General features: G+C 52.1%; 1 long non-coding RNA gene across 1 annotated transcript; it reads left to right on the top strand.

The window, feature by feature from the left end:
• The first annotated feature begins 8,720 nt into the window (after positions 1 to 8,720).
• On the top strand, positions 8,721 to 10,924 carry LOC131402102 (uncharacterized). The gene is made up of 3 exons (XR_009218277.1): positions 8,721 to 8,796; positions 9,281 to 9,350; positions 10,867 to 10,924. It is a non-coding gene; the product is annotated as an uncharacterized LOC131402102 (long non-coding RNA).
• Positions 10,925 to 13,778: the final 2,854 nt, after the last annotated feature.

Here is a 13,778-nt window from a genome sequence, read left to right as displayed (position 1 = left end):
AACAACAAAATCCCTTGTGCTCCCTGTCAGGACCCACGTTCCCCAGTCTTTTTCTAAATCCCAAATCATAGTATTCTTCTGTACTATATGACTATTCATTTGATTAACCCATTGACCAGTTGGTGTTCATAGCTCCATTAGAGCTTAAATCAGTAGAGAAATTATCATCCACCCCACTCCTAGTGACTCTTATTTCACAACTGTGAACATTAAATCTCAGTGCAGAGAATGTATGTCTGAAAAAACTCAACTTACAAGTGGAGAATGTGCTGTAAGTGGGAAGTACACACTGGATTTATGAAACCCAGGAAAAAAATGTAAACTCTCTCATTATTAAGTTTTGTATAGACTGCACCCACATTGATGATATCTCGGTTATAGTGGGTTAAAATATACTATTAAAATTAGTTTCACTTGTTTGTTTTCATTTTTTAAAATGTGGCTACTAAGAAAAAAATTAAATTCTACAATATAGAGTGCTTAATGTTACTATTGGACAGTGCCGATGAAGCCATCAGTGAAAATAAATACCAGAGAAAGTGATTAGGGTAATTTTTTTTCCCTAGAAAAGGCGTCTACACTGGCCCACACTGCAAGATGCTGGAAAAACTGTCATACACACACACACACACACACACACACACACACACACACTGACAGAATGAAACAAACCTATTCCTAGAGTCACCACTTCTCCCATGGCATGAGGTTGCACTCCTACTTATTCCTAAGTGGACAAATATCAAGAAAGAAGGCAGAAGTCACAGTAATTTACCAGTCAGGAAGATCTAAAACCAGAGACTAAAGCTCAAGATATGTGGTGAATTTCCTGTCCTGGCTTCTGTTATTAATTCAATATGTTAGGGAGACTTTTCCAAGGAGGGTTGTTTTAAAACTCACTTTTTCTTTACTATGTCAAAATAGACAGGCTATGTAAAGTATAATTACTCTAGCCAATCAATGAAAATGAGATGATAGAACACGAATTCCCTTATTATAAGTCACTACTGGATTAGAGAGTCAGGGAACAGCTGACATTGGGTTAATTTGGCCTTAATCAGGCTGATTCTGATTTCATGACCGTCATATTGATTGTATTATGCTAGAACCTACGAAACTTCCCAGCCTCCCTACTATTTAACCACCAAGGCCCACCAACCAGACGAGTCCTTGCTGACACATCCCCTGCCTCCATCCCTTCTGACAACAACTGGAGGATTTTACCTAAATTCCACTCTGTCCCTGTGCTCTTCTACCTGCCCCAGGTCCAGGGAATCATTTTCTCCAAGGCTCAGGCTCTGTGTGTGCCCAGCTCTGAGGATGGCACTTCTCCCTCCAGTGATGACAAGGATCAGAGCGCAGACCCTGTGAGCTGTGGCAATTGGACAAAGACTGGGGTATGCTGACAGAAAAGAACCTTTGGTGGGTACGGTTACCAGGGTCCAAGAAGCCCCAGTGATTCCTCCAGGGAATGTGATGCAGGACAGATCAGGAATGTCTGCGTGTGGTTCGGCTTGGGAATGCTTGTAGGGTGACAAAGGTGACGTTGGTAATGCATTCACCAATGTTGTTAACTCATTTATTCATCGTATGTCATGGAGTGCATTCTACATACATCCAGGCAACAGTCTCAACCTCTGGGGCTCACAGGCAGTGTCAGAAGAATTTCTAATATATAGGCACAGCACTGGCAATACACTAGGTGTTCCAAGCATTTTTCAAACATTAACTCCTTTAATAGTCTCCATAATCCTACAAAGTAGGTATGCTGATCATTATGCCAACTGAGTGATGAAGAAACTGAGGCACCAATCAGGTAAATAACTCAGTCAATACAAATATATAGTAAGGGATTGAGCTGGAATTTAGACATGAGGAGGTAGCTCCATCCTCTGTGCTCTTAACCACGACATCTACTCTCTAAAGACTTCACATCATGACAAAATTTGATGTTATTCATTTTCTTGGTGTATTAATTAGCCACACTATTTTATCTGTGTCTGAAAAATAGAATACCTGCGTAGAAACTACTGCACATACACACTCAAATTACATCTACCAATGTCCTCAGTTCCTGACAATTAATACAGAGAACATTTCAGAATGTTTCTTGCCCAGGTTGGAAGGACTCTAAGGAAATCTCAGTGTTACTCTAAGAAACTGAGAACAAGCTGGGAGTGGGTCTCAGGGGAAAGGTGTCCTCAGGAGTCATGATTGAATGACAACATTGATGGGAGTGTCTCAGCAGTGACTGAATTCAGGATCTGATGGTGTTTTAACCTGGTGCTTATCTTCTGGCTGTGGGTTTATGGTGATGCAGCACAGGGAGAGGGGATGGTTCACTGTGTTCTTGGGGAAACCAGACCCATGAAAGAGAGGGAATGACAGTTTCCTTAAACAATCGACTCGTGGTGGGAAAAATTTGGCCTGGAAGAGACAGTCGTGTCCCTGGTATAACCAGAAGAAGTTGCCTCTGCTTCAGCCAAAGTAGATAGCCCTTCCTCATGCACTCATTTGATCTCAATGGGAAGAAGGAGGAGGAAATCATGTAATGCTCTTCTGGATGTGAGATCTGTGATAGTAGAGACTGTGCTAAGAGGTTCTGAAAGGCTGCCTTGAGGCATTTCAGACCTTTGCTGTGACCAGAATGACAAGTGTAAGCACCCCTGCGTATGTCTGGGAACAGTTAGTGTGTCAAGAAGAAGGCTCCCTGGGGCAGAGACTCACACGAAGAAGCGAGTTTGACTAGGGAAGGTCAGAAACGTGGCCAGTGTGGCTGGAGGGAGCCTGAGAAGAGAGAGTGAGGGGAGAGAGAAGGGTGATCAGGCTGGATCCTGGGACATGGTAGACTGTTACTTTCTGTTCCTCTGTGACAACATTACTCCAAAACCTAGCACCTATACAGTACAAATATATAACATCTCATAATTTCTGTGAGCCAAGCATCTGGCATGGCTTAGCTGGGTGCCTCTGCCTCAAAGTCTCTGTGAAGCAGGGTTGTGGTCTCAACAGGGCTCAAATGGGGGGGGATTCCCACCCAAGATCACTCACATGGGTTTTGTCAGGATCCATTTGGACTGAAAGTCTGAGCTCCTGTCTGTCTGTTGGCTGGACACTCCCTCAGTTCTCTCCTATGGAGCCTCTACATAGTGCAACTGATAACATCAGCACTTGCTCTCCCAGTTCTGGTGATTTGATAGAGAGCGAGAGTGAGAGAGATAGAGCGAGAGAGAGAGAGAGAGAGAGATGGAAACAGAAGGAGGGAGGTAAGTAGGGAGCCCAAGTAAGCCAGTAAGCAGGAAGTGACAGAGGTTTTGTAATTAAAAGTTGGAAGTGACATCCCATCACCTTGGCTGTGTTCTGTTGTTCAGAAGCCAGATACTGATCACTTAGTGATGACAAAAGGATGTGCACTTCAGGAAGCAGGGAGCATTGAGACCATTGTGGAGGCTGCCCACCACATAGGCCAACGTGAGGCACTTGGGACTGATTCTGAGTAAAACAGGGGACCGTGGAAGGGTTAATGCCAGTGGATCACAATGTCTGAATTTCCTCTAATTTCAACTCCTTCAGGATGCAGACCTGAAAATGAGGCCCAGAGGGGCAGTCACTTTCCCAAGATCACACATCTGGAACCCAGAGAAGTTCTGACTGGTATTCTATGTGATGTCCTAGTCCATCTTGTACTTCCTCCATCTCTAAGTGTGTACATTAGACACATGTGACACCAGCCCACAGATGTTGTAAGTATTATCATATTGACCCTGACAAGATCCCTAGGAAGCTGTTTTTAACCCAATCCTCATTGTGCAGCTTGGGAGACTGGGGAGATCTTGAGAGGCGCAGCAGCTTTTCCAGGACACAGAACTGGTAGAAGAAAAGAGGTCTGACTTCAGCTCTGTCTCCTCAAAGCTGGGGCCCTGGATCCACTTCCAAGGAGCTGTGGGTAGAGTGGTGATGGGTATTTGTGTACAGTGATGGAGATGACATGGGCAAGGAGGGGGAGCAGCCAACAGCCTAGAGGGGGCTTTGGGTGGGTCTGATTGAATGAAAGGGCCAAGTATTGGAACCTTGAAGAAGTGACCTCACTTCCTTGGTGACAGCCCCCAACAGAACTTAGAACTCTGGTTACCAGGCACCCACATTATAATCACAGCCTCCTGTCCAGTTCATTTGAGTGGAGACACTCAACACAGCAGGATGTTCTCATGTTGTCCTGCAACATTCTGAAGCTCTGGCCCCTGGAAAGCCCAGAATGAGAGCGTGTTAAGTCGCTTTAGACATTTGCTCAGCCCTCACCTCGAATGTCTGTGGCCTTTTGGCAGGAGGAACCATCAGGTATCAGTGTGGGCCAGGGCAGGTCACTCTAGGTCAGGCCAGAACTGTGATCCCAAAAGGACAGCCCCACACCCCTTGACACTCATTGTGTGTGTGTATGTGTGTGTGTGTGGGGGGGGGGTGGAGTTAGGGAAGCTTGGGATGAGGAGGACACAGCCTGGGCAGGAGCAGGAAGCTAGATGGTGGGAGTCAGGCAGTGTGTCATGTTCATACTCAAGATCTTGGTTGCAGGAGAGGAAGGTGAGTACTGGGGACCAACCTCCTCTATCTGCGTGTGAATCCCAGGCCCTCAAAGTGTCCTCCCATTCCTTCCCTGGGGGAGTCTATGCAGATTCCCCTCTGTGCCTGATCTGTGGGGGTGTTTCCTCCTGTGGCAAAGTTCAGGCAGGCCCCTGATCCCTCCTGGCCTGACTGCTGGGCACTGTCACTGCAGAGCTGCACCCAAGAGATGGTCGAGGAGCTGGTGGATGGTTTCCAGTTCACCCTCTCCCTGGAGAGAACACAAGTGCACCAGTCCATCAATGACCAGGGCTGGTTAGAGGTGAGTGTGGGTGCAGAGGGGTCTTCACACGCAGGACTCTGAGATGACGAAGGCAGTGCTAAAATGCAGACTCAAATCTGAGAACCCCCTGGACTCCCCATCACCAGAATTTTCTCACTAGAGTACCCCACAGTCCCACTCTCAAAGAAATCTGTACATACACTCCTCCCCACCAGCTACACAGGAGGGTAGAAAATCACCTCAGTCCTTCTGGTGGTTCACTGTGATATCACTTACTGTATGTCCCTCCTCCTCTCCCCCAGTGTGAGGATGAGTTCACTCTGAATTTAAGTGAGGCCTGCAGGATGAGTGCTCTCCAGGCAGGCATGATGGATAAGCTGACAGAGTCCATGGCACCAGATTTCCTGAGTAGGAACACGTCCAGCTTCACCACCTTCATGGTCAACTACTCGGCCTAAGACACATCCCACAGGGTCCTGGACCAGCTGTTTACTATCTGAGTATCCACTCCCTCCTCAGCACAGTGGTGACTCTGCCCACTGCCAGCTGTGTACCTTGGTCAAATCCCCACATCTCTCTGAGCCTCAGTTTGCTCTTCAGAAAAGTTGGGGTGGGGAGGATAAATTTCATGGTGATCTTGTAGGGACTAATGGGATCAGCAATGACAGGTGTTTACCTGGTGCCTGGATCTGCAGAGAGGGCTGGGGACGTGCTGTGGTTGTCCATGGTGTTTATTTTTCTCTTCGCCATGAAAAGTAGTCGGCCTCACTGATCTCTAGGATGTGGCCTTTCTGAGTGTGGAAAAACACATGGAAAGCACCCTGTCAAGGAGTTGAGATTTCATCCAGCTGGTCCTGATCCTTTTCCTTGGGGTAGCCAATTAAGGATCTCTGGGGCAGCAGAGAGGCCCTAGGCCCACTCAAGTGTCTGGGATGGTCTGGCTGGACTTCATTCATTCAAGTGTGTAGATTAAGCACCACTACATGCAGGAGTTTTGGAGACACTTAGTAAAGTCAGTGAATGAAGGAGACACAATCGCTGTGACTCAGTTGTTGTCTGAGAGACAGTGACATTATACATCTTTCACAGGTCCTGTCTTCCATGGTACATCACAAGTGATGCCCTGATAGCCTCCTTTATAGGTGGAGGCATCTTCCCTTAGTCCAGCCATGAGGGCAGAGCACAGGACCATCTAAAAAAGTGAGTGGTCTTTGGGACCAGAAGAAGGGCTTCCTGTCTGTATAGAACAAGGTGTGGAGGGAGAGATGGGGGCTGTGGCTGGGGTGGGCCTGTCAGAACCTTGCGTCTCACACATCTTTTGATTCCCAATGGAAGGCTGAGGTCTGGTGGCTTCCACTCCAGGAAGACAGGAGTCAAAGAGCTATGGATGGGTGCCAGGACCGCTGGGAAACAGAGGGGTGGCTAGGCTGAGTTGTCTCCAAGAGACCCATTCCCATCACAGACCCACTTACTCTGTCTCCTCTTCTCCATATCCACCTCTTCTGACCACCACCTCCAGGCCCAAGACAGGAGGTCTGTGAGCAACCCACTCAAAAACCGGCCTCTGCTCAATCCAGTTGCACAAGTACATGGAGGGTTGGGCTGGGCTGTGTCCCGGCCCTTCAGGAGAAGAGTGTCAGCAGGAAGAGAGTCATGACAGGCTCTGTGTTCAACGTGCTGGATGAGCAGGGGCTCATCGCCAGGATGGGTGGGGGCAGGCATTGTTGCCTTGCATGAGAAGTGTCGGGGGAAAGGCCAGGCCTCTGACTCTGTTGCCAAATTGCTTCCCCCAATGCCATCTCTTCTCTGGTGGGAACCTGCCTGGACCCAGGGCAGGATTTCTGGGAACCCCTGCACTTTCCCTGCTTCAGGATGAAGCTGACCTCTCTGCATCTCAGCTTGCCTGGCTCGGAGCTGGGGGGCCATGCCTACATTTCTCCAGGTCCAGCTGGAGCATCCAAGACCCATTGGGGCAGATCTGGAAGGTGAGGAGACTGCAGTCTGGGAAGATGATTTGCAGGGTCTTCAAAGGCTAGGTTCCCTTAAAGGCAGTGGGGTCTTTCCTGGCTTTGACAGGGACTGGGGAAGTCAGCTACTTGAGTGACACTGTTTCTTTCTCCTGCTGCAGTACCATCTCCAGAGCTCCCTCCAGCTCCAGAGACAGAACAAGGGCCAGCTCCACGGCCAGATTCAGCTCCAGCTCTAGTTCCACCACCTGTGCTAGAGCTGGAGCCAGTGTCACCTCCATCAGTCCCTCCAGGGCCAGAGCCACCACCAACATCAGCTGCAGCCCCAGTGCCAGCTCCTGAGCTGGAGCCAGCTGGACCATTGGCTCCAGGGAGAATCCTGACTCCACTTGGAGAGATAACAGCAGAGCCAGATCCAGCCCCAGAGCCTGCCTGTCCCTGAGATGTGACCAGCAAGAACCTGTTGAGGTAGGAAAAGCCTGATTTCTTGGAGTTCCCTCCCCGGCTGGTGGCAGAGCAGTTGACACTGATGGATGTGGTGAACAGCGGGGCTCTCAGGGCAGGTGGGGTCGGCCTTCTCTGTGCCATGAGCTGTCCCACACCTGCCATTTCCTGATCCAGAATCCCATGATCTCGGTCCAGCTTCCCTGCTTACCCTCATGTGACCTGAGCAGACTTCTTAACTCCCAAGCTTTACTGTCCTCATGTGTACAGTAGAGATGGACACTGAGAGCAGCTGCCATCCACAGTGGCTGTGCAGATGGACGAGCTGAAGCAGAGAGGACGTTGGGCAGAGTCTGCGCTTTGGTGGGGGAGGGGAGCACACTGAAGTACTGTCTCGTCCTGGGTAGTTCACTCATTTGCCAAGGAGGCCTCAACAGCCTCAGCACTAATTAGTCTCCTCATTTGTACATGACTACAAGGGAGACAAACAAAGCCCGTGGTTGTTGCTGCCTTGGGGAAATATGCACCTGAAAGAGGAGACAGACCTTAGGATGGTCAGAATGGGTGGGAGATGCCCCTAGAGACGGTCAAGCAGGAGCCGAGTTCCAGTGCTTGGAGGAAGTGAGACTGGGCAGCAAGCAAATGCCACTTCCCTGCGCCACAGTATCGTGTCCTGGGTCATCCTGTGCTGGGTGACCTCAGGGGACACAGGCAACACCCAGGGACTCCCACAAGCCTCAGGCCGCATTCTCAGATTCCTGAGCTCCAGCTCTGACCTCTGACCCGGCCTGGGACTGGGAGATGCGGACGCTGAGCTGGGCTATGGCAGGGCTGTGTGACACACCCTGTCCTGCACAGAATCTCTTCAATACAGTGATGTCCCACGACTTCCTGGACTCCATCTGGTCCCAGTGTGACGACAGGGGTAATGAGCACCTGACACCCACCATCGATGCCAAGACGACCCACTTTAACTGAATGGTCGAATGTGTCATCACCACCTGCATTGGGGACCCGAGTATGACGGTCCAGGACAGGGACAGTGTGGTGGAGCTCTGAATACAGATGACCAGGGTAAGATGTGGGAGGGCCTGAGAGCCCCTCTCTGGAGTCGGGAGAACTGCTCCTTCTCCTTTCTCAGCTCTCATGTTTGAAGTCTGTGGTCTGAGCCTTTGCACAATCCTTAGACCCCTCCTGCCAGTGCCTCAATGACTTTACTCCTGGTCCCACTGGTGTGAAGCTCACCACTTCCTGGGCTCCTTCCTTGGCTTGAGCTAAAATCCACCTCCTGGAAGTATTCCTCGTCAGGTTCCAGCTGTGCCTTTCCCGTGTTCCCTGAGCCGCTGTCTCATCCAGGAGAGAAGACGTCAATGAGGTAACAGAAGCCAGAGGAAGCAGGGCTCCAGCTCCCCCTCACAGATCATACTCTTCCCTTCCCCAGGAATGCCAAGGCCTGAGAAAACTTTCCTCACTGCATGTGATCCTCTGGGCTCTGCAGGGCCCCTCTATTCAGCGTTTAAAAGAGACATGGAGATGGGTGTCCAGGTGGGTAGGCCTCTCTCCATGCTAGCACCACCTGGGTTGACCAGACCCCACACAGGGCTGGCATTGCCCTTCAGTCTATTGGGACCTCCTGGAAGACAGCAAACCCTGGCCATAGGGTCTGACCTGGTTGGAAGGCTTGGAGTCTTTCTGAAAACTTAGGCCAGTGGTTCTGCTTCAGGAATCAGTTTCCCTAAGTGACAGATCCTGGCTTGAGCCAAATTGAAGATTTTCAAGTGTTTTCAGCAACAGAACTCTCTGTCTAAATGAAATTAAGACTGTTTAAAACACATCTGCTGAGAAGATAAGAGAATGGAGGCCCCAGGTGACAATAGGAGAGCCCCCTCCCCAGTCACAGACACCTCAGGGCTCAGAGGACACAGTGAAAACGCTCATCCAGGCTGTCTGGATATTCTGGGTTTTCAAACAAAAGGGATTTACCCTCAAACCACTCCATAGTGTCTCTTTCCTTTTTTCCCCTTCTCAGGAAGAACTGGACAAAACTTAAAAAGTTGATGAAAACAAGCCAGCTGGAGAGCAGGAAGCTGCTCAAGGAGGTGAGTGGAGGCTGGAGATCTGGAAGGAGGGGAGGTGAGGTGGGGAGGGACCAGGCAGGATGTGCTTTGGGAAGTTTTTCAATTAAGGTTCCATGAGAAATAACGGTGTGTCTTGTCCAGCTTGACAGGAAGCATGGGGTGTGAGCTGCAGGGGCTCGTGGGGACTGTTTGGGGCAGGAGGCCTTGGTCACGGGATACAGTGGTGTCGCCTGGACTGTTCCAGGAGGTGAGGAGCTGGCAGAATGAGCAGGTCTCTGGCTTCCATGCGGACCCATCAGCTGGCCCTCTTCCTCCAATCTGGTGGGTGGATGGAGTGGGTGGAGGTTCCTTTCTTCCTAAAGCAGCCCAGCCTGTCCTCAGGAAGCCAGGCCCCTGCTGCTCCTTCTGTCTTCACTGCACCTCACAGGGGAGGGCACTCTGCCTGCCCCAGGGATGGGCACTGTGAGGTCACATAAGCCTTGTGAACACAGGGGCTGCCAAGCCTTGGGCCAAATGGTGGATCTGGAACAGAACTGTGTGCTCTCTGGGACTGTGCGATCTAGCCCTATAGTGGTCACTGCTGACAAACCAGTGAGTCTCGCCCAGTGCCTGGTTGACAAAGATACGCCCCAGATGGCAATGAGAATTATCGGGGAACCTACAGATCCTTAATGGACATTCCTGACAGGACATTAGAAGTTTCCAAGTAAAAAAGGATGCAAATGTCACCATTACACAGCACCATGGTCACCCCCTACACTGTCACTCAGATGTGGCACAAGGGGGTCCCCTTCCTGAGTGAATAAAGGAGAAGTTCTGTGCAGGGTTCATCCTGAGGGGATCCTAGGGAGCTGAGGTCTTTGACATGGCCTCAGGTCCAGCCTGGTGTCAGAGAATCCCAGGGGGTTGGAAAACACAGAATCCACTTGGATAGGACCCCGAGACACCTTGTGCCTCCCAATCCATGGCTCAGGCTGACTGAGGGCCTCAACACACCCCGAGAGTCCAGAGGACAGGACCTCGATCAGAGGTGTGTCTGGAGGAGGAGTGAAGACCGGGGGCCAAGCCCTTTGGCTGGGAGGTGGGGGCGGTCTCCTCTGTGGTCCCCTGAACAAGTCACTGCCCCTCTGTGGGCCTCGGTCTCCTCGTCTGGGAAATGGAGGGAGATGATCTGTGGTGCAGGCCTCACAGGGGTGATGAGGTACAAGCGGGAGAGGAATGTGCAGGAGCTTTGTACTCCTCCTCCTCGAGGGGGGAGGGGAGAGTACTGGTTACAGTCAGATGACACTGAGTCCTCAGGGGACCCTGGGAGGCATGGGAGTCCTCCTCACACTTTCTTGATGAGGAGAGAGGCTTAGGGGCCTGGGCAGGCCTGAGAGCACAGAGGAGGGAGTGTTGGATATGGGAGTGATCTATAATCAGAGCACTCTGGAATGGGAGCAGCCATAGACACCAGATGTCCAGGGTCCAGGATCAGGGGCCTGGGAGACACGGGGAAGGGAGCATGGCCTCCCTGAGCCTGTCCTTGACCCTGCAGGAGGTGACCTCTGTGTGGGCCACCTTAGAGATGGATCCCCAGGGAGCCCAGAAGAGGCAGCAGCAGCAGGTGAGGGGGTCTGAGGAGGAGGGTGTCAGAGGAGGGTGTCTCTCTCCTCACTGCTTGAGGCCTCCCTAAGAGAGGGGTCCCTCCTCCTCCAGCCCGGCTCCTGGAGCCCCAGAGCCTGAAATGCCTGCCCTGGAAGTGACCAGGAGGAGGCCTGGGAGGGCTGGGCCCAGGGTGAATTAGAGAGGGGAGGGGCAGGGATCACATACCCTGGGATTTGCCAAAACCCGCCCCTAAGAGGTGACTTGGGAATTTGGGTGGTCCTGGAGGGGGCAACTGAGGGGAGGCCGCTGAGGTTCCTAGGCTGCTCTCTGTGGGAGTCTGTGTTGGGCAGGAGGCTGGTGTGAAGGGATTTGAGGGAGGGTCCATGGGGGCACCACAGAGGTGGGACTCATCTCACCACTCCCACCCTGATTTCACAGGGTGTCGTCCCCTTCCTTGGCACGTTCCTCTATCACCTGAAGCTGCTGGACATTGGGATGGAGGATGATCTGGAAGTGAGTGAGCCTGGAGGTGGGGCCAGGGAGCAGGATCCTGAGGTTTGGGAGGCGAGAGCCCTGCACTGGGCCCTGAGCTCTCAGTAGCTGGCAAACCTTCTCCCATAAGGTCCCCGTGGCCACCCCTGGGAGCTGGAGAGTCAGGCCCATCTTAGCAATGCATGAATAGACGGCCCACGTAAGCCCCCCACCAGGCTCCCTGTGCTGGTGAAGCTCTGAGATGCCTGCCTGCAGAGCTGCAGGAGGCTGTGTCTGAGCTGCACTCAGCCTCCCCCTCAGGCCCTGCCCCTGTGGGAGTGCCATCAGCCCCTGCAAGTGAGGAAGAACTTCTGTGGTCCAGCTGTCCCTTTTTCCCTGTGGCCTCAGTCTCCCCGTCTGTCATCAGAGAGGGTGTGCTACATAAGGTCTCTGGCCTCAGCTCCCCTGTCCTTCCTGCTCTGGAGCCCAGAGCCTGGCCCAGTGTCAAGTTCTCTTTGTGGAAGGTCTGCCCTCTGCTGGGCCCTGACGTTCCTGCAGCCTGAGAAGGGGTGGGATGGGGGTTGGTTATGGGCTTAGGGGGCTGTTTCTGATGGACATTGACTGTCTCCCTTCCAGGGAAATCGGGCCAACTTCCAGAAAGCGTGTGAGGTGAGCAGCTGTGGGGAGGGTGGGGAAGTGGAAATCACAGACCTCCCCTAGCAAGACATTCTCTGGCCTCATCCCTTGGGTCAGATGCACAAAGCTGGGTATCCCATCACGTTGATGGGTGCAAGGGGGGCTGGCATCAAGGACACCTTCCTGGATGAGGAACTAATTCCAGCCAACTGCGAGGACAGGCAAGTCCTGAATGGAGTGGGAAGGAAGGAGGGTTTTGGAGTGAGCACAGACCCCAGACCAGATCTTCAATCTGCACAAGTCCCTGGCAGGGTTCCCCACCCAAGCCCTGTCTGCATCCTGTCCTTCCTCCCAGAAATTCAAAGTCATCAGGAGGATCCAGCTGCTCCAGGAGGCTGCAAATGCGTATGACCTGGAGGCCGAAGAGCGATTTGGGGCCTGGTTCCAGGCCATGGAGCCCATCAGTGTCCATGAGAGGTGAGGGGGACAGGAGTTGGGTGAGGGCAGGGCAGACTCTCTCTGATGGCCAGCTCCAGAGCCTGTGGCCTGGCTCGCTAATCAGCCTCAGAACTTGTAGCGTGGTGACCCATGGGGCACTGGAACTCAGCTGCTGGCAGGCTCTGGGAGGGGCACCTGAGGTGTGGCTCCTGGTAGCTCACAGGTCCACTCTGTCCTGTAACTACTGGGTCTCCTGCCAGCTGGAGTCCGCACACCAGAAGGCGAGAAAAATGCGGCTCTTCAAGAGAAAGAGGAACCGGACATGCTCCAGTTTAGGGCCAAGTGAGTGTTGGGACCAGCAGCGACTCAATCCAGGAGCTCAGTACAGCTTCGGGCTAAGCATGGGCCTGGATCCCAGCTCCACTTCTGACCAGGCCTGGGGCGGGCCGCTCCCCTCTCCTCTCTGGGATTCAGTTGCATCCTCTGAAATGGGTGATGCTAAATGATGCCTCCTGCATCAGGGACAAACGGGGTGCTGTTGATGGACTCAGCACTCGGCACAGGGTTTGGATCATAGTGCAGGGGGCAGGGAGGTGTGCCATGAATCTCAGGGAGGTACCTCAAAATAGTCTGCTTCTTCTCTTCAGCCACCATGCATTTGGCGATGAGCCGTCACACTCTGGAGACCACAAGTGCAGCTCCTCCTGACCAGCAGGGACACTGGCGCCCTCAGGGTGTACCAGGCCAGCTCTTCCCACCCTGAGTGAACGAGGACATCCTAAGACTTTCCCTGGTTTCCCCTAAAGCCACAGAGGGAGGGCACCACCCCCTCCAACTCCCTGACATCTGCACCCCAGCGACTGTTAACCCATTGGGGAGGAGTGATATTATTTCTTTACTAGTAAATGGTAGATTTGACTCTTACGTTATGTCCTGTTTCTGTCACAGCCTGGGTGTTGTGGTGTGGTTCTTTCACTTCTTATGCTCATGTAAATGAGACACAGAACCTCACTTTCCTCCTTGAATTAAGAACTTTTGTTTGGTCGCAGCTTATTGTATGTGGCAGAAGGGATGAGGGCCAACCTCCTCCCTGGCTACTGAATGAAACCCTCACGTCCCCATTCCTCAGAGGACAGGTGCATATCTGTGTGGTTCACCTGGGCCAGGAGCAGAGACAGCCCCTCAGATCTCTCTGGATGTAGAGGTTGGAGGGACTTTCCCAGGCAGAGCAATAACCTCTGAAATGTGGGTGTCTTTCAAATAGCACCTACCAGGACCATGTCCTTCCCCAGGACAGTGGCTGTCTTTCTACAGCTT

The sequence above is a fragment of the Diceros bicornis genome (assembly GCF_020826845.1).
Source record: "Diceros bicornis minor isolate mBicDic1 chromosome 30 unlocalized genomic scaffold, mDicBic1.mat.cur SUPER_30_unloc_2, whole genome shotgun sequence".
NCBI lineage: Eukaryota > Metazoa > Chordata > Mammalia > Perissodactyla > Rhinocerotidae > Diceros > Diceros bicornis.
The sequence above is the reverse complement of the archived record's forward strand: the minus strand, read 5'-3'. Positions and strand labels throughout refer to the sequence as shown.